At 48.8% G+C, this 25,745-nt stretch overlaps 1 protein-coding gene and 1 long non-coding RNA gene across 8 annotated transcripts in view; both read right to left on the reverse strand.

The window, feature by feature from the left end:
- Positions 1-25,745, reverse strand: part of C13H10orf90 (chromosome 13 C10orf90 homolog) — a 262,080-nt gene that overhangs the window by 28,712 nt on the left and 207,623 nt on the right. The gene's annotated exons all lie outside the window — the stretch shown is intronic.
- Positions 1,433-20,214, reverse strand: LOC131481715 (uncharacterized). The gene is made up of 3 exons (XR_009246535.1): positions 20,153-20,214; positions 19,203-19,251; positions 1,433-1,509 (listed from the first exon to the last, which is right to left on the reverse strand). It is a non-coding gene; the product is annotated as an uncharacterized LOC131481715 (long non-coding RNA).

The following is a 25,745-nucleotide window of genomic DNA, read 5'->3' on the forward strand; positions in this document are numbered from 1 at the left end:
AGGCACATTTACAGAGAGGAGAGACAGAAAGATCTTCCATCTGCTGGTTCACTCCCCAAGAGCCTGCAGTGGCTGGAGCCGAGTCATTCTGAAGCCACGAGCTTCCTCCAGGTCTCCCACCTGTATGCATGCTTCCAAGGCTTTGGGCCATTATCTGCAGCTATTTTTGGCTATAGGCAAAGAGTTACATGGGAAGTGGAGCAGCCAGGACATGAACTGGTGCCCATATTGGATCCCGGTGCTTGCAAGGTAAGGATTCAGCCATTAAGTCATATGCCAGGCCCCTCCTTATCACATTTAATGTATGTTCTTAAGTGAATGACTCTGGATAAATTGGATGCATCACTGGGCTTGAGAGGGTCAAGACAACTCCCAGAAAGGAGAATGTCCTTGATGTTCTAGAGTGCAGGGAACTATGCAGCCAAAGGAGGACTTTGTGGGCAACTGGTGGGTCATGCTGAATTGTATAGCCATCAGCCTTGGAATTACCCTGAGTGACATTTGGGGATAGGTAGCACATGGGCCTTCTGCCCCAGCCACTAGGCATATACTGCAGACCTATAGTTCTCCATTCCTGACCTCAATCTTAAGTGACATCACCACAGCAAAGACCCACTGTTGCACCAGGTTATGGCTGTATTAGAAGTGTGAAAAAGCAAAGGTTTACAAGGCATTTTTGTCACCTGGAATGCAGCTCAGAGCTCTTCTCCTGAGTGATGCTTGGGGAGCTGGGGCACCATGGGTTCCTCTAAAATGGTAAACTCCCTGCACAGATGCTCCTCTACTTACGCTGGCATCACAGCCTAAGAAAACCAGCCAACGTTGGAAACACTGCGTGTGGAGGTTGCTCACACGGCCTCCTGTGTGTCCAGGCTTAGCAGCACAGCACACTGTGGAGACTGATTTCTCCCTCGTAATCCCAGGGCTGACTGGGAGTTGTACCCACAGTGCTTGTATCTCCAGCCAGGGAGAAGCTCAAGATGTGAGAGATGGTTTTCCACTGAACATTGCTCTTGAGCCGCCCCAAGACTGAGAAATTGTGAAGTCAAACCTTTGCCAGCTGGTCCCCAAGCATAAACCCTTTCTAAAGTGCATGACCCTACTGGCAGATGTTCCATGGCTCAATTTTCCCCCACCTAGAATCAAGCTGTATGCTAGGAAGTGAACACCTGCCCAACTATCACAAATCCCTATTATAAAAGTCCCTTGGAACATTATGCTTTTGTCAAGTTCATCTTCATTCTGAAATCAATCACATATACAAGTCGCAGATATTAAACAGAGCATGCACCATGCTATCGCCTAGATGGTACAGAAGCAGGTCTCCTGGGTTTCAGAGCCCCTCACATCTCATCCCACCACACTCACTCTCTGAGTTGTGTGCCTCTGTATTCATTGCTTTAACACCTAGCTTTCCTACCTTGGTCAGTGTCCTTCACCAATACATCTTTAATGCTAGAATTCAGACTTGCAAGCACAATGTTATCCATCTTAAAGACAACATTGCACCTGTTAGATAAAAGCTTCCAGAAGGGAGTTCGGCAGATAGGCTGAGCCAGAATACCCGGGAGAGTCAAGAGCTGTGTGCCAAGCACAGGGGCAATGGCCAGCAGGACAAGGGCCAGGGGAGTGGCTGCTCTGAACAGTCTCTTCCTGGCAGCTCACCAGGTTGGGAAGGTGGTAGGACACTCCCTGTGGAGAAGGGTGGGCCCTCAGCCGACTGGGGCAGGACAGGGATGAGGTCAGTGGTAGGAGCTTTTTGAGAATATCATCTGCAAATCAACTGAGAAGCAGCATGGATAGGGGTACAGCAAGGGTCCAGCAGCCTCTGCAAATCGTTAGTGCAATGGCAGAAACAGGTGTCCCCTCCTTAAAACACCTTACCTCCATTGACTGGGAGATGTTGTCACAGAAGACATGTTGCTCTTCCTCCTCTCCCAAAATGTCATGCAATCTTTGGCCTGCTTAGATAGGTCTCTATGAGCCACTGGCCTCTTACAGACGCAATGTTCCAATAAGCATGGTGACTGGGAACACAGGAGGAAAACTGGAGAGTACCAGAACCCAGAGGGCACAGCTGTCAGGAGAACAGAGCCCTGCTCGCGTCCCTCAGCTCTGGACAGCTTCAGCTGCGCGCCAGGTGCCTCATGGCGCATGGGGCTGCAGGCATCTGAGCTGCCCCAGGAGACGTGTGCTGGCACTCTGAGAACCAGGGGCTAGCCTCATTCGTGGTGCAGAACAAGCAGCAGCCATGCTTTAGAGGACCATTAAACATGTGGTCTCTGTATGCTGTACGTAACACATACAATGATCAAAGACGACAATTTACAGAATTCCTTACCAGTCACTATAAAATTACAACAACATTGACAGCAAACAGCTGTCAGGTCGCTACCATGAATGGAATTAGATCATCTTTTAAAGGACTTCTCACTTGACCTGTTAAGCAAGGGAATTCAGGCGACACTTAACAAAATCATCCATGAGCCTTGCTTTCCCCACAAAAGTGTGCCTGCCAGGTAAACCTTCACTGGGGTGGGGCCTTTGAGCCAGTCTGCTGACCTCACCAGTTCCACTGTTCCTTTGCTCCCATCCTTTGTGGACAACAAGCAAGGGGCCCAAGCAAGCAAACCGAAGGGTGAGGGGCAGGGCCAAAGGGGGATAGCGGCCACAGCCTGTGGACCCACCCTTGGACTTGCATCTGAACAGAGCCACTTCCAATTGCAGCCCTGAGCTGAGGGACTGGCCAGCTGTTCTAGGCAGTTCTGATTGTGGAAGGGTGCTTCCATCCAAGCCGTGGGAGGCAGCAGAGAGCCTGCAGGGCCCTGCAGAGCCAACAGGCACGGTCAGAGTGGCAGGAAAAGATCACTGTGTCTCCGGGGGAGAGGGGGCACTGAGCAGGGTCAGGGAAGGTTTGGGGAGGGGTGGGGAGAATTCAAGTACCTATGAAACTGTGTCACATAATACAATGTAATTAATGAATTAAAAAAAAAAAAGATCACTGTGAAGCCTAAGGGGGACAGAACACAGAAGCAGCTCAAGTGGACCTACCCCTCCAGGCGCTTTCCTGAGGGCTGCAGCCAAGTTGGCTAACGTGAGATCAAGGCCCACAGCACCTGCAAGCATGGCATTGCTGGAGGTCCACTCCTGGGCAGCCCTGGGACATTCCTGCTCATCAACTCACAGACATGCGCCTCCCAGCCACGCCCACATGCTGTCCTGAGCACTGGCACAGCCCAGAGTCCTATTTGAACAGCTGTTTTCTGGCCATGATTCGCACATATGTGACGTTTCCCCTAATTCTGTGAAAATGTTTGGCAAATGGGCATATGCTCACACTTGGCATTCCCGAGGCTGGCAATTAGAGTGGAGATGAAGACGGGACCAAGCAGGTGCTGGGGGATAACCAATGTTTAATCTGAGACTCTGGCCAGAAATGGGATGACGTGTGTGGAGTTGCAAAGGAAACAAAATTAAAGAGCCGATTTGAAAGGCTCATGTGTATGAGCAAAGACCGAGTCTGGAGTGTGACATAGAACATTTGGAATTTGTGAGGGCGCTGATGGCAAAATCCCCTTGCTCACACAATTCCTGACACATACTCAAGTCCACACGTGTTCAGGACGCAGCCGTAAGGATCCCTGGGTTTGTCGCTCTGCGGAGCCAGAAAGAGGCACACGTGCCTGACACACAATACCTCCACTTCTTCCCTCCAAGGCCAGTTAGACCTGCGTTTTCATGACTAGCTCTGGACATCCTGACAGGCAGGATGTAAAAGCCCCCAAGGATTCCATGTCAGCAAAGGAAGTGAATTCTAAGACAGCAGGATTCCTGTGGCAAGACCCCGAGTTCCACTTCTCAGGGCAGCTGGGCTGCCAGCAGCTCTTCCGCCACAAGCTGACTTCACTTCCCTGGCCTTCTCAGAAGCTCGCCACCAAGCTCAGGGCTGCCAGCCCCAGCCCAGCTGCACACCCACGGCCCTGTGCGCATGTCCCAAGGAGCACTGTGTCCTTTGAAGAGCTATTTTTGCCAATCAGGAGCAGAGGTCACAGGAAAGCAGGCCCTGGGAAGAAAATCAAGTGACAAGATGGATGAGTCTGAGTCCATCCGGGCCGGCCTGGCTGCTGTCTCCCTGCAAACATGGAGACCGGGACGCCAGCTGGTCCTCCCTGCCAACATCTCCCGACAGCTAACCAGGCTCAGACACTCCGGGATGACCAACATTTCCCGACGACCGAAACAACTGGTACAGCCCAGCCACATGCTCTGATTCCAACCGCCCCCTTTTTTTGCAGACTTGCTGAGGAACATATTTCTCCAATTCATTCGTAAGACACGAAACGCCATTTTATGGGCTAGGCCCATGAGATCACTTAGTTTCAGATAAATGGAAATATGTTCAACTGTTGCTTTAAAGCGTGGAGCGAATGCATTCCGCTCCATCCTCAAGCTGGGCGGGAGCTCTTTGTGAAAATAAACAGCACCGTCTCGTTGAAAAGATGATCATCCTGGAGAAGTGGGCAGAGGGCCAAAGCGACTGGATAGGACCAGAATGTGCTGAGCACTGTGGGGACAGCAGAGAGGCCCCGGGTACTGCCTGCTGAGGGTCGAGAGAGGAAGTCACTTCTGACATGTTCAGGGCTTGGCAGCCAGGGTTACAGCAGCGTGTACGAGGGCCGGCAGCGATGCAGGGAGGGCATTTTCTGCTCCATCCCACTTGCCGCCACTCCCTCCCCCCTGTACTCAGTCAGAAAAATCAACACACTCAAAACTTCAGAACCAAAAAGAAGGTCTTTCCAAAGCTTCTCTGAGGAGGACAGGTCTGTGTTGTTCACATTTTCTGACTCTTCCACACCCCTGTCTTCCTTCAGACCACAACTGCTTCCTTCATTGTTGCCATTCATTTTTTTTTAAGAATTATTGATTTGAAAGGCAGAGTTACATAGAGATTAGGGACACGGAACAATCTTCCTTCTGATGGTTCACTTCCTAAATGTCTACAACAGCCAGGGCTTGGCCAGGCCAAAGCCAGGAGCTCCATTCAGGAATGGCGACAGGGGTCTAGGTACGTGAGCAGGGAGCTGGATCAAAAGTGGAACTGTTGTGACTAAAACTAGTGCTTCCCAGGGGATGCCAGCGTAATCACAGCTTGGCCCATTGCACGACAATATTAACTCCCTGGATTCTTTTCAAAGTCATCTTTGGGGTGGGGCTGTTGAGGAAGGACAGTTCCCCTCAACACGGGACTTCCCGGGCTGCTGGTCCTTCGTAGCACTGGTCTGGTTGATTGGCTCCAGTTCTCACTGTGAGCATCTTACTTGAGGAGAGGTGGGCCTGGGGAACACGAGGCTCTCTGTGCTGCTCCTGCTGTGTCTCTGTCCATCTATGTTGGTTCAGAGTTCAGTGACTTGAAAATGGTCCAAAGCAGCTGTTGTCCTCCATATTCAAGTCACTTTGCAATATTACTTCTGTTAATTCACCAGAAATGGCATTGATATTCGTAAAATCCTGTGCTGTGTTTCTTCTAATTTTTATTTGAAAGGCAAAGAAACAGAGAAAAGCAGACACAATAGGAGTTCTTCCATCTGTTGGTTTACTCTCCAGGGCTGGGCCAGGTGGAAGCCAGGTGCCAGGAACCTAATCCAGATCTCTAACAGAAGTGGCAGGGATTCAGGTAGTCGCATCACCACTGCTGCTTCCTATGGGGCAACTCAGCACGATGCCAGGGGTTAGCCTTGGACCTAAGACTCCAACCCAGGCACCAGAACCTGAATCTGAGACATGGTGTCGCAAGCTCTCTCTGTACTGTTGTGCCTATCAACTGCCTCCTGTGCTCTATTCATGAAAACACCCAGCAGCACGGTGGCACAGTTAACAGTTGCTATCCTTGGCTACCCAGAATTCCCCTGAGCTCAGCTCTGCTGGACCCATCATATGAGATGCCCCAGGATGGCTGTGTGTGAAACATGACATCATTTCAGGAGGATGGAAGGTGCTGGAACAATCCTGGAGCATCTCCTACCACCTAGTCCTGTCCCTCATTCATTGTGTTAGTGTGCACAGCTCTCCCAGTTGCTTATTGCACAGCGGACTAACAGCACCCTACCCATGGTGCCCTTACAATAGATCAATGCACAGCTTCGGGATGTTCTGTGGTGAGATGCAGTCATGCCTTTGGTGATGTAGATGGATTTCTGTCCTTTGTTTCAAGTCTGGGGGAAATACACACCAGAAGACAAAACAGGAAGATAGTTGGCTAGATCCTTGACCCCCATCTCACCTCCACATCTCCAGCCTGCCCCAGCTCACATCCTGCCCATCTGTTGAATGTTTGGATGCAAGTGTCCACTTCATGTGGAGGTGGACGAGCTGCCTCTTGGGTAGGGACCACACAGCCCCCTTTCTGGGCCTGAGGGGAGCTTTGGGGATGATGCTCTTTGCTTCTTGAATAGGCCAGCTGCCTCTGTCATGTCCCAGATGAGATGGGGATGGGGAGCTACCTGCAGGAGCTGCCACGTCTGTGATACGTCAAGTGATTTTCAGATGCTGAAACAGAGCCAGCTGCCTGTCCTCTGCACCACAGCCTGCTGGGACAGGCTCCTCCAAGCAGACACATCTTAACCAGTCTCCCCCTCTCACCTTCAAGGGTGCCCCAAGCACTTTAGCTGGATTTCCCTGGGTACAGAGACCCTGGGGAAGAGGAAATGGTATCCATAATGGGACGTGTGCCAAAGTCACCCTATCCCAGCCCTGAGAATGATGAAACAAGGTCAACCAGTAGATAGAAACAGGTGAACCCTTACTGTAACATGGGTGGCCCCTCCCATGTGCCCTCCTGGGAGCTGGGCTCAGGATGATGCACATTATCAACTATGCTGGAATTTTGGAAAAGTCCAGTCAATGGGTCAAAGCTCTGGGGCCACCCTGTATGTCCTGGGGTTGGAAAAGAGAACTCAACAAGAAGGGAGTTGACTGCAGACCCGGGGGCGTTTCTCAGTGAGTACAGCAGAGCCTGCCTTGCCTGCCTCTGGGGGCCTAGGAACAGGGCTGGGAGGGAATCGCTGAACTCCCAAGGGGCCCTGGCAGTTCAGCCGACTCAACCTGCATGGGGCATCTGACTCGGGCTGGGCCTGCCCCTCTGGAGGACACAGCTCACAATGTGCACAGCAGAGACACCTCCTCGTGGCCCCAGGCCTGCTGCTGTTGGTACCCTTGGGGGTTAGACTTTTCCTCTGGGAAGATGTCTTTGTCCCATTAAGGCTAATGGGAGGCATGTGGCTGAGCTGAAGGCATTTCATCTTGCAGATCTTCTAAAAATAAATGTGAAGAAGGAAAACATATGTATTGTTTCTATTTGGGATTGTAAAAACACAAACAAAAAGGAACTAGAGTGTTTCTCTGCCCAAAGGTCCAGGTCCCTGTTGAGTATGCTAGCATATAGCTTACTTGTCATGATTGAGGGTTTAATACTGGATAATGAAGAATACAGCTAAAGTCATGTGCTCTTTAACCCCTGAAAAACACATTTCATCAGGGTTTTCACCAGCCAGCCGACTATAGGAAGAGCTATATTCCAGAACAATTACTATAAAGAAAAGTCTTTAAAAACCATTCAATTTTCCTAATGACTCTCACTATTCATGTGTGATTTTAGATGGAAAAGAAAAAAACAATGCCTCTTGGGTTTAATAAAATTACGCCTCAGAACTCAAACTTTGAAGAAAGCTAAGAGCTTAGGAGAGAATATACAACTGTATGCTCAGCATCATTCCAATTCCAGCACCCCTGTGGGCTAGACTCAATGTCACAGTGACACTGAAAATGAACTTCGAGTCTCCTTCATCTCACACAATTGCTTTAATTTCTACATTTGAGTCTTCTATGGGTTTTGACATTCTGATTTCCCATATTGGGGTACTTTCCCCCTTTTCCTGAAATTGCAGGAGTCTGAAGCATGGGCACACCTCTGTGTCCAGCTCGGCCCGGTGCTGGGGATCTCTGAGCTCTTCCAGTAATGAAGGATGCTCCCAGAGACGGGTGAGCCTGCAGCAGTCTGCTTAGGGCCTCTCATGTTTGAAGATGATCAGCGCCCATGCTACCAATCATGTCCAACAATGGCCTATTTGCCTAACAATCCAGGCTGGGACCTCAATTCCTACCTGTTTCGCCAGTCCTGAAACACACCTGGAGCCCCCTGTCAGTCCACCTCCACGCAGACTATTCACCTGGCTAACTCCCTCAACCTGCTGACTTTCCTGCTCCTTGAGCTCTGAAACTCATGTCAGATCAAGACTGCCCTCTGCTTAAACCACACTGATGGCTTTTTAGTCCACCTCAGATGTAACAGACGACTCCCTGCTGGAATCGGGCTCTGTCACCTCCCCTGCCCCTCCACTGTCCAGTCCCACTGAACGTGCCAGCTTCACTCTTGTGTCGCTCTGGGGGCTTTCTACCAGCTGTTCCTTCTACGCTCTCACAAGGGAAGCACCTTCTTATCCTGAAGCTCTTGACTGGAGTGTCACTCAGAGAAACCTTCCCTGTCGGCCCAGCCACGAGAGTCAACAATGAGGCAACCTACTGCAGGATCAGAGCCTAGTGCCACGTAAAGGCAATACCCAAGCTTCTAGGCGGTGTCCATCTGGGATCACTCAACAAGCCAACTGTACAAGAGTGGACACCTTGCTCGGCAGGGTCCTGACACACAAGGGATGCATAGTGTCCCATCTGCATGTGCCATGTGGCTCCCATCACCATGTTACTGATGGGGTCCTAAAGAGCCCAGTGAGAACTTGGAAGACTCACTTCCCCAGCAGGTGACAGGAGACAAGAAACAGAGGCAGAAGCCTCACTCCCAGTCCAATGGCACAGCCTGGCACCGCCTTCAGACACTTCCTGTGTTCAGGCAGCCTGCTATGAGCCAGGATGTGCTGGCGAGCCACAGGGCAAGGCCACTGCCCCATACAGTGGGCAGGCACTGTTAGAAGAGTGGGCTCTCCTAATTTCTCTTGGCTCAGAGGAGAGGAAAGCTGCTGAGAAACTAAATCTGCATGCTGGCCTGCCATCTCCCCTCAGCCACCATGTGCAGAGCAGCACTAGAAGCCTCCTGGCTCTTCATTGGGCCACAGCACTGGCCGTGCCCTGAGTCCGTGTAGCTGGACAGATGAGCAGGGTGCGGGGAGGCAGGGGGAGCATTTGGCATCAGCAGCAAATCCAACATGCAGACTCAGCATCACAGCTTCTTGCACCTCACCTGTTGTGCTGCCCAGCCTGAAGCTTCTCTGGGTGAGGTGGCAGGCCTGCCGGGTCCCAGCTCTGTGCTCTATGTACACTGTCACAGTGGGAGACATAAGCCAGGTGGACAGGGGCGCCAAGTGCCCAACTGCACTGCCACCGAGATCACTTCCTCCCTAACCAGCTGGCCACTCTCACTACATCTTCCCTTTGAATTGGAAACGACCTGGTTTCCATGTCTGACATAACCACCCATCTTGCAGGGTGAGGATCATTTTCAGGAAGGACGCAGCAGATGAGTGCCACAGGCTCTGAGGCCCTGCCAGCCAGCCCTGTGTGTCATCGAGGCAAGCAGGGAGCTCCTGTCTTGTCTGGGAACAGAAAAGGGTGCGCAGTTCCCTGTAGGAAGAATAACCTGGGGGGGGGGGGGCAGGATTTCTCTGTAGGAAAGGAGCTAAGGAACATCTTTGGGGAACCAGAAAGTTCCCTGCATCTGTGGCATCTTGTTGATAATGTTGGGGCTCAGAACACTGAACCCCAAAGCACAGCAATTTTTATGCTGATATTTCAAACTGACAGAGTTTAGAAACCAACAGGTGCTGGATGTTTCCTGGGAAGCCCCTCCTCCTTTCTGAAGCTGGATCTTTTAGGACACAGCCAACTCCAGTGAACCTCGTCCCCAGGCATGCCAGTCCATGGGGGTCAGACTAGGAAGGACACCATGCCCAGAACCCAGAAGGCCTTGGTCTCAGTCACCACCTGTGCAGGGGGCCACTCATTTCTGAAAATCATTTACTCTCCCTCTAAAAGTGCCTGCACACTTTGCCTGCCTCTCCCTGTGGACAGAGCTTGTAAAATAGCCCGCATCGCACTGGGCTCCTGGAAACATGTTCCCAGCACATGCAGAGTTCATCTATCTTTTCTTCTACTGGTCTGTCTACTGTTACTTTGTCTCAACACACTCAACAATCAAGTCTAAAGAGGAAGTTTTTTCAGCCCCAACATGCCACATTCAGCGACACGATGAATTTTTTTTCCTTTAAAGATTTATTCACTTCCTTTGAAAAGTCAGATCCATAGGGAGAAGGACAGACAGAGAGGAATGAGTTTCTGTCTGCTGGCCCACTCTGCAAGTGGCCGTAATAGCCAGAGCTGAGCCAATCCAAAGTCAAGGGCCAGGAGCCTCTTCTGGGTCTCCCACGTGGGTGTAGGGTCTCAAGGCCCTGGGCCATCCTCAACTGCTTCCCGAGGGCACTAGTAGGGAGCTGGATAGGAAGTAGAGCAACTGGGGACTTGAACTGGTGCCCATATGGGATCCCGGCACATGCAAGGTGAGGACTTCACCCACCAGCTCACCGAACCAGGCCCAACACAATGAATTTTTAAAACCTTCCCCTCTAGAACATTTCCCTGGCTGGAGTCACACAGCACCAAGACAGTCAAAGCATAGGGATTGTAGCTATAGGGATTGTATCTCAAAGAAGTGGTTACTAAATATTTCCTTTAAAAAAGCAAGGCTTCCTGATGATAGCTGTGTAACCAGCAGGTAAAGAAGCAGGCTGGAGCAGCCAAGGGTCAAACAGCCCCAAATTAAGACCATCCACGCTTTGCAGGCAGAGCCAAAGTGAAAACCGAGGGTCTTCACTTGGCATTCTGACTGCTGCTGGCCTCCTGACATGCCCTCTAATTCCTTTCAGTTGAGGAACTAATTTGGCTCAGCTGTAGGGACTCCTGTTTGTGTGCTTTAAGTTTCAAAATGTAATTAAAGATTCACATCCAATTACTCAATGTTAAAATCCTCTGCCCCATCCATCCTCCACTGATGCCGGACTCAGCAGCGCCTCCCGGGCTGGCTTGATCCATGCTTGGGAGAAGAGCAGAAAGCTCATTTGCAAGCCCTGAGCAGAGCTGAGCTCAGCTGCATGGATGGGTGATATTTCATCCTCCTCTACCTCAAGGGGAGCGCATGCACACTTCCACTGCGTGAAGCATCTTTAAAAAGAATCCTGAGAGAGTGGGCGTACATCTTCAGAATCAGACTAGCAGGAACACCAAAGACCCAGAGCTCCATCTCTATTGCACTCAGCTCTTCCAGCCTCTCCTTGTAACCCTGGAATGGTCCTGGAAGGAGGGGACCCGGATGACCTCCTGCACTGGGCTCCCCATTTCTTTGTCATGACTGCTCCACTGCTGTGGCCCATCAAGCCCTAGCAACTGGCTCCATTTTTCGCTAAACAGAGCCTTCTTATTTCTACGTCGACTGTATGCTACTCCCTGGCGCTGGCACATCGTCCTCCAGAACCTCTCACTGGGAATCCACCCTCCTGGTGGTACAGACAGGGTCAGCACAGCGCGAGATACCCCAGAGGCCTGACTGGGACACCTGTTATGCTTATGGTTGTTGCTGGACAACCCTCTTCCCAAAATCTTGCTTGAATACAGGTTAGGACAATGTTATCATGTTCCTTCCTGAATCACCAACACAGCAGCCCAAATGTGCTTGTGATCTGATGAAACCATGCAATGTGCTATATTCTGCATTTTAGGTTTCCCCACGTGTATGTGCCAATTCCCTCCAGAGCCATCATTATTTTGATTTGTCATGAGAAATCCAATTCTCAAAAACCAATTCTGAAAAGAACTCAAAAATACAATAGTGGACACACTGAACCCAAGTTTGAAGCAGTTTAGGGGTCACTACACACCGGAGAACTCTCCTGGTCCCTACAGCATCACATTGAAGATCTTAAACACTCAAAGTGTTCCAGAGGAGATCAAATATAACACATTCCCAAAGAAGGAAACAAAGTTACTTCAAAAAGCTTTTGGAAAATAGAATCAAAAGATAAGCTCATTCTGGTGCCAAAAAAATTAAATCCATTCAAATTTCATAATATTGATTTTCCATGAAATTTTGAAGACTCCTTGTGACATTGGCCAATAAAAACTTGTTATCTGTGATTTGAAGTTTGACACAAATAGGATGGTATTTTTTAAATCTCCCAGTAAATTAGCAAAAGGTCAGAGTGAGACTCAATTACACAGAGAATAACTCAGAGAGATAACAACTCTCTTATGTTGCAACTACTACTCAACATTTCCTAAAAGCAATGGGAAATGCAACCTCTCCCTCTGTAGGCTCAGGGACCAAGGCCCTTGAGTCTACCTGGATCTTGAAGCTGTTTTACTTTGGGTCAGCAGGTCCCAGTGCCACCAGGTGGGGCAGGTGGTGCAGGGGGAGAATTGTTCCTTGAATCCCAACAAGAGCAAAGAGGCCATAACATCAATGCTTTACACCCAATGAGTTCTTCTCCAAAAACACATTTTAAGAACATGAGGGCTCGGCAGCGTGGCCTAGTGGCTAAGGTCCTCGCCTTGATCCCATATGGCCGCTGGTTCTAATCCCGGCAGCTCCACTTCCTCTCTATCTCTCCTCCTCCTCTCAGTATATCTGACTTTGTAATAAAAAATAAAATAAATCTTTTTTTAAAAAAAAATAACATGAGCAGTCAGGGGTTAAAGTATTGTACACACAGATGCCAGTCAAGTGTAAAAAACCGGGACTCCCAAGAGCCCAGCAGCGAGTGTGCCTGGGTTCAGTTCCTGGCTGTGGCTGCATACTTCAACTTCTCACCAATGTAGACCCCGAGGGGCAACAGCAAAGGATTCCCACCATCCACATGTGAGACCAGTGACTTCCCAACCCCTGGCTCCAACCCAGCCCCGCCCCAAATGCTGTGAGCCTTTATGGAGTCCAGTGGACAGCAGAAACTGCCTCTCAAGTAACTTTAAACAATTTAAATGTACAGCCCGGTGTGGTAGCCTAGTGGCTAAAGTCCTTGCCTCGCATGCACCAGGATGCCATATGGGCACCGGTTCATGTCCTAGCTGCTCTGCTTCCCATCCAACTCCCTGCTTGTGGCCTGGGAAAGCAGTCAAGGATGGCACAAGGCCTTGGGAGTCTGTGCCTGCGTGGGAGACCTGGAAGAAGCTCTGGGCTCCTGGCTTCAGATCGGCTCAGCTCCAGCTGCTGCAGCCACTTAGGGACTGAATGGAATATCTTTTTCTCTGTATATCTGCCTTTCCAATAAAAATAAATAAATCTTAAAAAGATTTTAAATGTAAGAGAGAAAAGTTAAAAGGGAAATGCCCATATTTTCTGTACAATTTTTTATCACATGATATGAATTTTTAGATGGCTGTTTTGTATGTCTGTAGATAACTCTGAATAAGAAGCAACAGGACTGGGCCCAACAGCGTGGCCTAGCTGCTAAAGTCCTCACCTTGAACGCCCTGGGATCCCATATGGGTGCCGGTTCTAATCCCGGCAGCTCCACTTCCCATCCAGCTCTCTGCTTGTGGCCTGGGAAAGCAGTCGAGGACGGCCCAAAGCTTTGGGACCCTGCACCCACGCGTGGGAGACCTGGAAGAGGTTCCAGGTTCCCGGCTTCGGATCGGCGCGCACTGGCCGTTGCGGCTCACTTGGGGAGTGAATCATCGGATGGAAGCTCTTCCTCTCTGTCTCTCCTTCTCTCTGTATATCTGACTGTAATAAAATAAATAAATCTTAAAAAAAAAAAGAAGCAACAGGACACACTGCAATAGTGTTAGAAAAAACCCCAACACCACCAGCACAAATATCCTGAAACAAAACTTGACCTTGTGCAATGGACTGGACGGCCAGCAGTTGGCCCCTGCCAGGTGAGAGGATACAGGGTGAAATAGGCCAGCAGCCAGGGGCACAGAGCCCTCCCAAGAGTCCCCACATGGAGGTGCCTGACCGCAGGTGTCCACTTCCCTGACTGTGAGGGACACACTCCTGATGCTTAGCAGCCATGCGGTCTGTGGAAGCAGATAGCTGCCACCCCAGCCCGCCTCTGTAAATGTGTGTGTGTGGGGGGGTGTCATCCATCCTATGTGTAAGAAAATTAATAACAAGCAACAGCTGCGACGACAAACCATCTATCAGCTTCATCACAGAAAAGTCAGATTCCAGTATTTATTTGAAACGCGAAAAAAATACATTTGTGAAATAAATAAGCGATGTGCTTATGCCGATTTCCTATCCCCTCAAAATGCGTAACACTCCAAAATGCAGGAGTCCAGAGACGGTCCTCCGAGAAGGTAGTCTCCCTGCTACACTAATTATTTCCAATTATAGGAACTCTGAGATCAGAAGATGCTGGGGCGGCTTTACTCCGATGGCCCCTTCTGTGCCTGCACACTAGACTTTCAGGAGGAAAGCCTCCGGCCCTTGCCAGAACTGTCCCTAGCTGAACGCATAGCCCCAGAAGAGAGGCACATTTGATAGATTCTTGTCACCAGAACGCTTGCTTCCTATCTGAATCCCATTCAATGTTTCCAAAGCACTGTTTGCCAACCACTGTCTGCTCAGCGGATCCCGCAGATTCCGTGCCTGGCCATTTTATGTTCTCCAAGCCTCTTTAAATCTCCTAGAAACCATTTCCTATTTCCAAAGTCTTTACTTTCCCTCCACTGTGGAAAGGGGTGCAGAAGGCCCCGAGCCAGGTGTGGACGCCCTGTGCACACGAACAACGCAGACGCGTGCGTCCTTTCTCTAACTAATCTAGTTTCGCCAGTTCATTTTGTTGCAATGAACATTCAGATAGTAAAAGGAAGTTTTTCACTTTCTTCTACAGAAGCAACTGAAAGTCTTGACTGTTGGCATGAACACGTATTTTAAATGTATGTCTCAACCTGCTAGGAACGAGGAAATCACGTCAGAGGGCAAGAAAATAAAGCAAAACCTGAGGAACAAATCCAGTTGCCTTAAAGGCTACTCTTGATTTGTGGTTGCCTAGATTTCTGAATTTAAGGTAACACAGAAGTCAGAAGCCTGGGAATGTGGGAAATCAGGTTGGAAACCCCTGCATAAAGCTGAGTTCATTATCGCAAGTTTTTCAGGTACAGGGCCCAGACTCTCACAACCTGTGTATGATCTGTTAGTTGAACATTTAGCACACCTTGATCCTGGCTGGGATAAGCATGGTTCTACCCTAAAGGAAACTTCCACAATCCAGAGATTTTCAAAGATACAGTACCGGTGGAGACGGACTCAGAGTAGTACAACATATGCACTGTATGTCACAAAACATGCAAATAACAACTGTATTTACCAAAGTTGGGAAAGAAGCCAAACTCTACAATCAGACCCATATCTGCCTCGGGTTATCAGAAACAAACAAAATACAGGCTACAATACAGTGAAACTATTAGTGGGCAACAACACTCCAAAAATCCTAAGATTAAAAAAACCAAAAAGCACTTTCCAAAACTAAAAATACATAAATGGAAGCTAAAAGCTCAGATGACTTTAGATACAGCTGAAAGCAGAATTAGAGTAAAAGAATAAAATCTGAAAAAATATTGCATGTATTAGAATCAAAGAAATGGAAATTACAAGAAAGGAAAACAGAATGAGACCCTGTAAAATCCATCTACTCCAAATTCTGAAAGAAGATGGAAGAAGATGAAATGTTAGTGTGGCTGAGAAATTTCTAGAATAATGACAATAGATTCATTAAGCACCAAAAACGACAAATATAATTAAAAATTGGTAAACACATTACACATTACACAAAGAGAATACCTTAAAACAGCCCAAAGGAATGATGTCACACCATCCATCGCAATACACCGGACACATGCAGCCCCTCTTTCCCACGTGCTTAGAAAAGACTCAGCAGGTCAGGGGTTCCCTACAATAGCCAGTGATGAAGGCTGTGAAAACAGTTTTCCACAAAATAAGACAAATACAAATGGTTTCAATGTTCTGCTTGAAGTTAAACATTGAGAACAGCTAATGAAATTTTGCAAAATTTGAGAATAGAGTCATGATCTTCGTCTTGCCCCAAGGGATGTTACAGTCTCTGACGGCTCTTGATGAAGAACAGTTAAAATGTTAGTGCTGAGTAGATGCCGAAAGATTGTGAACTGAATGAAAATGAGAAATTACACCCAAATCAGCAGGAAACTACAGCCTCAAATGTTTCTACAGAACATGTGCTCTAAGCTCCTACTCCAGAAGGAAAAAGGAAAGATCATTGAGGACAAAGCAAGCAGACACACAGAATAAGCTACCATCGGAAGTCAATACATGTGAAAACAGACAACAGAGAAACCAGGGCAAAATCGATGAAATCCGACAAAGCTCCAACTACACTCAGCCAGAAGGAAATACACACGCTCAAGGTACACTCAGCCAGAAGGAAATACACACACTCAAGGCGCCAGGAGTACATGACGGAACATTGCTGTAGATCAAGGAGTGCTGTGAACACCTTTATGGCAGTTCACTCAGACGACACAGATGAAATGGAGAATTCCTGGAAAGACACAGAGCCCAGACAAGCTGAAGAAGTAGAAAACCAACTGGTGACTCAGCTAGTCAAACTAATTTCACAGTAAAAGTTCCTCCACCCAGAACAGCACACACCAAGTGCTGGTTTCTACAAAACACCGAAGAACGGAGAACAGGCCCAGAAAGCTCTTTCAGAAAGCTCACTTGATAAGGGTGAAGCTTTTCTGACACCAAAACAAAGCAATTGAAAACAGCTACTACCAGCACATGCCAACACTTAGCACTACAGTAAATGTCAAATAAATTTTAAAAATTAGAGTACAGAAGGTAGCAGCACATATTATGAAAAGTTTAATATGTTATGATTAAGTACTTACTTAAAATACAATCCCTCAAACATAGAATTATCAATTATCTTTAGGTACACACCCAAAGAATTGAAAGCAAGGGTGTAAAAAGATGTTTGTATATCTGAGTTTATTCCAGCATCATTCACTACAGCCAAAAGGTGAGACCAATGCAAGCATCCACCTGAGAATAACGGATAAGCAGACGGGCACACATCACGGAACCTTCACAACGAAGGACAGTCGGACTCACCTTACCAGCTTGGAGGAACCCCAAAGGCATGACGCTAAGGAAGGATGAATGTCACAGAAACACACATTCTTTGATTTGTTGCCTGTGAATTAACTCGGGCACTGGGACAGGAAGTAGATGGTAGGGATCTCCAGGGTGTGGGAACTTTGTGTCTCATCTGCACAGGGCTTCCTTCTCACAAAACGCAGAGACTTTCTGATGTGAGCAGTGGTGATGGTTACAAAACAGCTAGACATACCCAAGGATGTGAATTGCACACTCAAAAAACCCAAGTTTTTTTTTTTTTAAGAGAAAAAATGGCAAATGGAACCCATCTACATCTGTGTATTTTTAAAAGTTCCTAGAACTAACAGCGGATAAGGCAAAAGCATGCTCTCTCATAATTTCCAGTCAGCATTTTACTGAAAATCTTACCTCCTTCAATAAGGGCAGAATGAGGAAACAAGAGCCATCAAAACAAGAAAAGAATAAAACGTATTCATATTCAATGGCATTGCATACACAGACAGTCCTTAGGAAGCCACAGAATGCTACTATAATTCTTAAGTGCTTTTAGCAAAGCTGCAGGATTCAAGGAATTCAGAAGTCAATTATACACACGCTTATATGTAAGCAAAAAAAAGTTGGAAATGAAACTTTCAGAAATCAATATCCATTTGCAGTATCATTCAGCATACAAAATAAGTGAGGACAAGTTTTACAAAACAAATGATCTCTATTATGAAAACTATAAACTGCTACTGAGAGAAACACACACACACACACACGCTGTGACGCAGCAGAACTTCAAGGCTCTTGGGTGACTGACGACACCATGCTCCTGAGCACGCCTGATTAGCATCCGTTAAGATGGATCCTGCACTAGTGACAGAAGGCTGGGGCAAGCAGTGACTGCAGACCGGGTGCAAAGGCGACAAGAACTTCCGAGCTGTCAGACACATTTTGGATCTGCTGTGGTGTTGCTTCCACAGAAATAATTCAAGAGTACTTCCGAAAGTTCATGGAAAATGGAGTTTAAAAACTTGACTTGGGTGCAAAGCGGTTCCAATCTCCGCATATTGGATCTCAGCAACCCTCCTGAGATGCCATTCCTGGATTTCAAAACACATTCACACTAATATAGAATTAATTTCACTTCTAAGAACTTTCTAAAACACCTTTGTACACAAAATTTGAGGTAAATATTATGCTTCAGAATAACTGACCTGGTTGTCTGACTTCAAAAGAAAGGAGATGACCAGTGAGAGGCCAGGGCTGGACTAAGAACTTGTCTTCAAGTGCCCTTGGGTCACACCTCAGTGCCTGGGCTGAGTCCTAGCCCTGGCTCCTGACCCCAGCTTCCTGCCAATGCAGACCCTGCGAGGCGGGGCTGAGATTGCAAATACTGGGGTTCCTGCAACTCATGTGGGAGAGCGGGGCTGAGTTCTCAGCCCTTAACTCTGATCTGGGCCAGCTCTGGCCGTTGGGAAGAACAGAAGCCCCTCCCTCTCTCTCTTCTCTCCTCTTACTCTCCTTTCTCCCTCCTCCTCTTGCTCCTCCTTCCTTCCTTTTCTTGCTCTGTATTTCTGCTTCTCAAATAAATACTAATTTAAAATTTAAAGAGAAAGTATTAGGTTGGCCATTCTCTGTGCCCCTACACCTGGCGATGAAACAGATCAAAGCCAATGTTACCAGTTCACTCTTAGGAGTATCTGAAAGATCCCTCGTCTTCCAGACACACAAATGAGAACAGAACAGTTTTTGTGACACACACAATACCCAAGTTGCACGAAAATTTCAGAAGGAAACAACTGCATATACCATGGACATCCTTTTATAAACAAAAATTCAATATAAGATCAGCATTGTCACCCCTTAGTGCAACAATGGATTATCCTATCAGTCCCAGGACAGCTAGCAAAGAGATCCCAACCTTACACCGACAGGAGCATCACCAAAGGGATTACAGATTCAAATAAAAGTCCTGCAGAGGAAGAGGTTAAACCTGTCAGTGCAAATACAAAGGGGAGAGATTTAGAAAACAGTAAAGAATGCAAACATCAGCAATCACCATAAATAGACACGGTGACTAAGTGCAAGGTGGCATCCTGGATCGGATCCTGGAACACAAAAAGGACATCAGTGGGAAAACTCAGACCTTTACTAACACTACCGTGGCAACCTTCATCTCTTCTCAAATTCTCTTGGTTCTCAGGGGGCTCCTTTCTTCCCCCTTGGGGAACGTTTGTCAAGTTCTGGAGATGACTGGTTGTACACCTAGTGGGGAGAAGGAGCGGCCCTGCCAGCGCCGTGGGGTGGGGCCCTGGCAGCCTGCCAAGCGTCCTGTGCTGCACAGGACGGTGCCAAGGCTGTCCTTAGCAAAGTGGACGGAGGGACGCAAGGGGAACTCAGGGCAGATGTGCGGCATTGTGAATCCTGACTCTCACATTCTTTCACAAGTCAATGTTTTAGAAATTATAGTAAACAGCATTAAACAAAATGCAGATTTTATATCAGTACTAATGACCTTTAAGCAAATAGATTATTCACAAAAAAGATAAACAGTAAGCCTGCATGAGTTCAATTTTGTATGAAAAAATACAAATTACTTCGTAATTGTCATTTTCCACTAACCAAAGCAGCATGAAAAGTCTGTAATGACACTATCCACTCAAAATCTAGAGAGGGCAGTTGGAAAGGACCCCCTTGGCTGCCTTAGACCCTGGGCAACGGCAAGGTCACACTTATGACCACAGGGACATGGAACAAAGTCATCATGACTCATCAGCAGTTAAATAAACAAAAGGTTTTTTCTAAAGCCTCTTCCAACTGTTTTTGCAACATGGTCCATATGCGCTCTTCTCTGGAATCTTGGAGGCCTAAAGTTGTTCCCTGAGACACGTGATCACTCCTCCAGAGTTCCTGGAGGGAAGCAATGCTTCAGGAATTTCCCCTTCTCCATTCTCCATTCTCAAACCCAGTGGGACTCCATAGCTTTCACAGTACTTTTTCTCAACTCACCTCCTGATGGTGACTCTTACATGGCCACCGCCCTTTCCTTGCCAGTCAGGCTCTGGGTGTGGGCATGGGGAGAGGCAGTCTGAGGGAGTGAGGACAGCAAGCATTTTAGTGGCTCTGACATCAGCGTGGACTTTGTTGGGTCATCAGACACTGCCCTCCCCCCAGAACCCACGCTGGGCTCCTGGTTCCCTGCTGAGTGGAGGTCAGCCATAAAGCTTGGACGTGGATCTTGCCCCCAGAATGCACAGCCACAAGACAAGTAACCCCAGCAAGCACTGACTGCAGCTCCTAAGAGTCTGTAACCTGCATGATGGGCCCAAAGGAGTCAGAGACCGTCCAGAGCCTGGTACCATGGCTCAGCAGCTGGCTGAGGGAAGGAAGGCTGCCCTGCTGCGACTTGGATCTGGTTCTAGATGGAGGTGTCAGTCTGCCATGCACCCTGAGCACCAAGCACCAGTGGCAAGCGTCCCAGGAGCTGGGTCTTTCTGCTCATGTGGAAACAGACAGGAGACCAAAGCTGGGTGTCAGAGGCCAGGTTGGGCATCTGAAGGCCACGGTTGGGTATATGCCCTCAGGAAGTGAGAGGAGAATCATGGAGGGTGGGGGTTGCTGCTAGAGAAGGCAGGGAGATTCCAGGCCCACCTGGAAGGGGCTGAGGATAAAAGGGCTCTGCCCTTTGACTCTGGGTCTCACATGGTCCCCTTGTCACCTGAAACCTGGAAACCAGGCTGGTCTGGCAGCAGCTGTGGTGGATAGCCACATTAGCTGACTAGGAGATGGGTCAAGAAAGCATCTGGTGTAGCTCTCCCAGTGTGCACGTGAGAACGACTGTAGGAAAGTGACTGTCCAGCACCCAGAGAGCCCACCCTTGGGCGGGCGGGGGACAGGTCATGCTGCCTCTGCACAGGCCCAAGTGATGAGTGTTTCAGGTTCCCCGGGGAACATGGCTTCTGTCCAGCTACTCCTCCACAGCTGTAGCGCGGAAACAGCCAATGTGCTAATGTACATGCAAGACTATGTGAAGAAAACCATACGCAGCAGGCAGAGGGCTAGGTTTGGCCTCTGGGTCATAACTTGCTCACACCTGCCCTGGAGTTGTAGCTGACAGCAGGAGCCCTAGTTTCACTGTCATGTCATCAACCCTAGTTTCACTGTCATGTCAAGATAAACTTCCTGGTTTATCTTGCATCAGACATAAAACAGAGAAACTCATTCTACCCAAATGCTACCAGCTTAACAAAAGGTATATAACACAGCCATATGTTGGTTCATTTGCGTCTCAGCCACTTTACCAGCGGGGAAATGTGTGGATATGGGGTAAATCATTTCCTATTTTCTTGGAATGCTCTGTGCAGGGTTAGGGTGACCTCAAGAAACCTAGGAGGAGTGGACAAACACTTCCTCAAGCAGTGGGACTGCTGCTGTGTCTGATCCACTGGCCACCACTGTGGGTTCACCCTCGGCACACAGCCGGGAACTGAGTACTTCTTCACCCTTCATGCCTGCCACCATGTTCCATGTCACCAGGCCTGCTGCTTGGCACCTGCCCTTTCTGCAGCAAGGAGAGAGTGGAGCCCACTGCCCAGGTCCAGCTTAGCAAGAGCCTTATTTCAGAGAATTAGAGCGTTATATAGTGAAAACTGCAGACTAAATGGTGAATATGTGTCTGACATCCACTGCATCCCACCCAACATCCCCATGACTGAAGGACATGCCCTCCCCCTGGCCCCCCCGGACCCCTGACCCCACATCTGGAGTCTGCAGAAGGCAGTCTTCAGCAACTAGCTCTACAACAGCTATCACTCAAGGCCGCATGTCCTTCCCCAGGACAGAAACACCCCTTGCCTTAAATCAGAAGGACTCAGAAGCAGCCAACCTCCAGAGCCCTGGAAGAGGGCATCTGACGCCTTCCCTGAGCCTGCACCACTGCGTTCCACCTAGCCCTGCTTCTTCCCCTTCCCACAGGTAGCCCTGGGCAGCAGGGTGGTTTATACAGTAACAGGGTTTATTTGAGTCCTCAGTCATGAGTGGGTAAATTATACCCTGCAAGCCAAATGTGACCCACTGTGAGCTTTTTTTTCTAAATTTTTATTGGCAACAAGTACATCATGCTAATTACACATCATCTGTGGCTGCTTTTGTACTGCAGCAGCTGGATTGTAAAGTCTCTGCAGAAACTACAAGACCCACAGAGCAACAGATTCCCTAACAGATCCTTTACACACACACGCACACAGAGTGGCCTACCCCAAACCCCAAGTTCCAAGGTCATTTGCAAAGAAAAGCCACTATTGTACAATAAGAGTTCTTTTAATGTCTTCCGACCATATAGTAAGAAGTCTGCGTGGAGGAGGAGGTGGGTCTAATGCTAGCTTCATCTTTTAGGTGGGCTTGATATGCACACATGATTGGCCATGTTCTCTTGAGCCATGTCAGGGCATTAAAAACTGACTCACCAGCAGCACGGCAGACCACACTCTCCTCACACACGTTGGCCAAAGATGCATCTGGGCATCTGGGAGGAGGACATCTTACTCCCACATTCACATATGTTTTCACTATTGATGTCTCAGCCTAGCGCCGCATGGGCCTGTGGGCCAACTGAGGGTTACACACAGCAGTGCACACAGTGTGTCCATTTGTCCTTTCCCCCTTAGCACCCAGAAGCGTCAGAAGATCATACTCTGTCCACTTGTACCACTCAAGAGCACAGGAAAGCTTCAGAATTAAGCCACAATGTCAACTGAAATTGGCAGTAAGTAATGCATCTGAATCAATAGTGATTGATGCATGCATATCTTCTCAATCAATACTGCACATCCCATAGAACACCACAAAAGACGGGATCCCAAATCTGGAAAGACTGTGAGCCAAAACATTAAATGCCATGTCATAGTACCTGTCACCACAGATCAGCCTGTCTCTCTCTCCCCTGATAAGAGTCTACCAGCATTACTGGCCACAAAATACAGCTATTTCACCTTATTCCAAAAGCAATCATCAAATGCCACCTTTGATAATGACAGTGGAGTTGAACCTCACCCTCACAGGAGGAGTTGCCATCCTCCTGACCACTCACTGAGAGGGGCACAACAGGAGCCAGATACAGAGGCACTGAATGGACCTTTAATTCTCCAAACCCCATTTGTCTCATCTACAGATTAGGGACAAGAATTCTATCTTTAGATGATGAGAGTTCCAAAACAGTGGATGTAACCTGGACTGGCCCCTAGGAATTTCACAACATGTGCTATGGCCTAGGTAAGATGAATGTGATGGTGATGGCGGTATGGTGATGGTGGTGGTGGTGATGATGGTGGTGATGGTAATTAAGGTGGTGGTGGTGATGGTGTTGATGGTGATGGTGGTATGGTGATGGTGGTGGTGGTGATGGTGGTGGTGGTGGTGGTGGTGGTGGTGATGGTGTTGATGGTGATGGTGGTATGGTTATGGTGGTGGTGATGATGGTGGTATGGTGATGATGGTGGTATGGTGATGGTGGTGGTGGTGATGATGGTGGTGGTGGTGGTGGTGGTGATGGTGGTGATGGTGATGGTGGTATGCCGATGGTGGTAGTGATGATGGTGGTGATGACGGTGGTGGTGGTGATGATGACAATCAGCACAAACAGGAGAATGGATTTGCACAGTGCCCACCTTTGTGGTGCTAACAGGTGACTGACTAAGAGAATGGATGTAAGCAGCAGATGAGCAGAAGAGGGGCAGATGCTTAAGCCCTCAGCAGCAGTGGGAGGAGCAGGCCATGTGTGTGTGGGAGAGCTTTGTCCCTGGAGACACGGAGTAGCTCCCCTGCAAAGCATTTGTCAGTCTCCCATGGCCCCAATTTGAGCGGTCTTTCTGCGTGTCTGTCTCAGAGGCTCCTTTTAGAGCACAGTGTCTGGGACTTTCTGCCTAAGGGGCTAATGACTAGAATTCAGATTGTCTCACCTCTGCTGGCAGAATCTGCCAGGCAGTGCACACCATGGATTAAATGTCAGGAAGTCAACCTCCTGCCCAGGAGGTATTTTGAAGTCCTTCAGATGAAAAGAGCCTGATGCAGTAACCATGAAGCAGGAAGGCGCTAAGGCATGTTTGCCATGGGAGGCTGTCAAGAAGGCCTTGGATAAGGGTCTATGCAGACAGGGAAACACAAACAGATCACCAGTTCTGGCAAAAGGCAAGATCAGTGAGCTCACTGTGGGCACACAGCACAGACTAAAGCAGGATGAGTTGTGGTCATCAGAGTCAGGGAGTTGTGCTTATGCCATTCAGGAGGAAACCCTAAGCATGCACAGCAATGTTTCCTTGAAGCCTGAAAAGAAGCACGGCCACTAACAGTCAGGTTCTGGGTGGCAGACTCGCCATGCAGGGGTACGTGAGCATGAGAGTCTGTACACAGTGGGAGCGTACCTCCAAGGTCCTACAGCATTGGATTTTATCATGGAGTGTCCCAGAGTCACACAGGTCCCTCGCCTTAGATTCTCCACATTTTTTAAGCTTGAAGGAACTTTCTAGAACACCCATTCCACATCTCATAGTCACTAAGAGGAGCAAACAGGCTTAAGTGAATCTGTGTTGCTTGTCTCCAGTCACTGAGCTAGAAAATAGCAGATGGAATGGGTTAAGATGGCCAACCATGGAGGGTTGGTGTAGGGGAGAATGCAGAGAGAGGGGGACAGAACTGAGCAGAGGAGAGAGCAAGAAGCATAGAATTGCAGGGAAAGGTGCCTGAAGCTCCCTGGACCTTGCGGAACCAAGAGGATCCACACAACTTGGAGGCGAAGCCTGAAAAAAAAAAGAGAAGGAAAATCCCCTTAAGACAGTGACCCACACCCAGAGCTGCCAGAGGTGGATAGCACTAGAGAACTCAAAACTTGGTGAGTTACAAATCCAGGCAGGGGAAAAGCCCATGGGAGCTTTAGCTTACCCAGAGGAAACAGAGGGAGTTGGAAGGAACTTTACAACTACCAGGAGACCTGCAGAGCCCCCACCTGTGGTGGCGACAGACCGCAGGAGTATCAGAGGTCCCAGTGGTGGTGGCGAAAGTGAACACAGGGTGACCCAGGCAGAGGTGGCAGCCAAGCAGGGGTCCTGAGAGCCCACTCCCAGAGGAGGGAACGCCTTTGGAGAAGGAGCAGCAGGGAAGTGAAACACAGGGGTTAGAGCCATGCGGAAAGCGCCCCGAACCTGCTCAGTGGCCCCAGCGGAATCCCCAGCAGTGGCAGCAGGAAAAGACTACGGGATTGCTGGAGGTTCAAGTGGCAGTGGTGAATGCTACCCCAGGGGCGGCTCCAGGGGCCTCAGTGGCCATGGCGCTGACTTGTGAAGTCAGAGTCCTTGGTGGAGGTAACAACCAACTGAGAACGCAAGGGCGCCAAAGGTCCCAATGGCAGTGGTGAATGTGAGTGCAGGGGTTGCACCAAGAGCGCCCTGAAACTGCTCTCTCCCAAGGGCACTCGAGCCGGAGTCATGCTGAGGGTCGGGTTGTCCAAATGTCCTCAGAACAGAGACACGGAGCCCCTAGGCTACAAAGTTTCTCACCTACTCTCTGCCCCTGAGGGCACACTTGGGTCAGTGCTGTAGCCAACAGACCT

This window comes from Ochotona princeps, chromosome 13 (genome assembly GCF_030435755.1).
Source record: "Ochotona princeps isolate mOchPri1 chromosome 13, mOchPri1.hap1, whole genome shotgun sequence".
NCBI classification, from domain to species: domain Eukaryota; kingdom Metazoa; phylum Chordata; class Mammalia; order Lagomorpha; family Ochotonidae; genus Ochotona; species Ochotona princeps.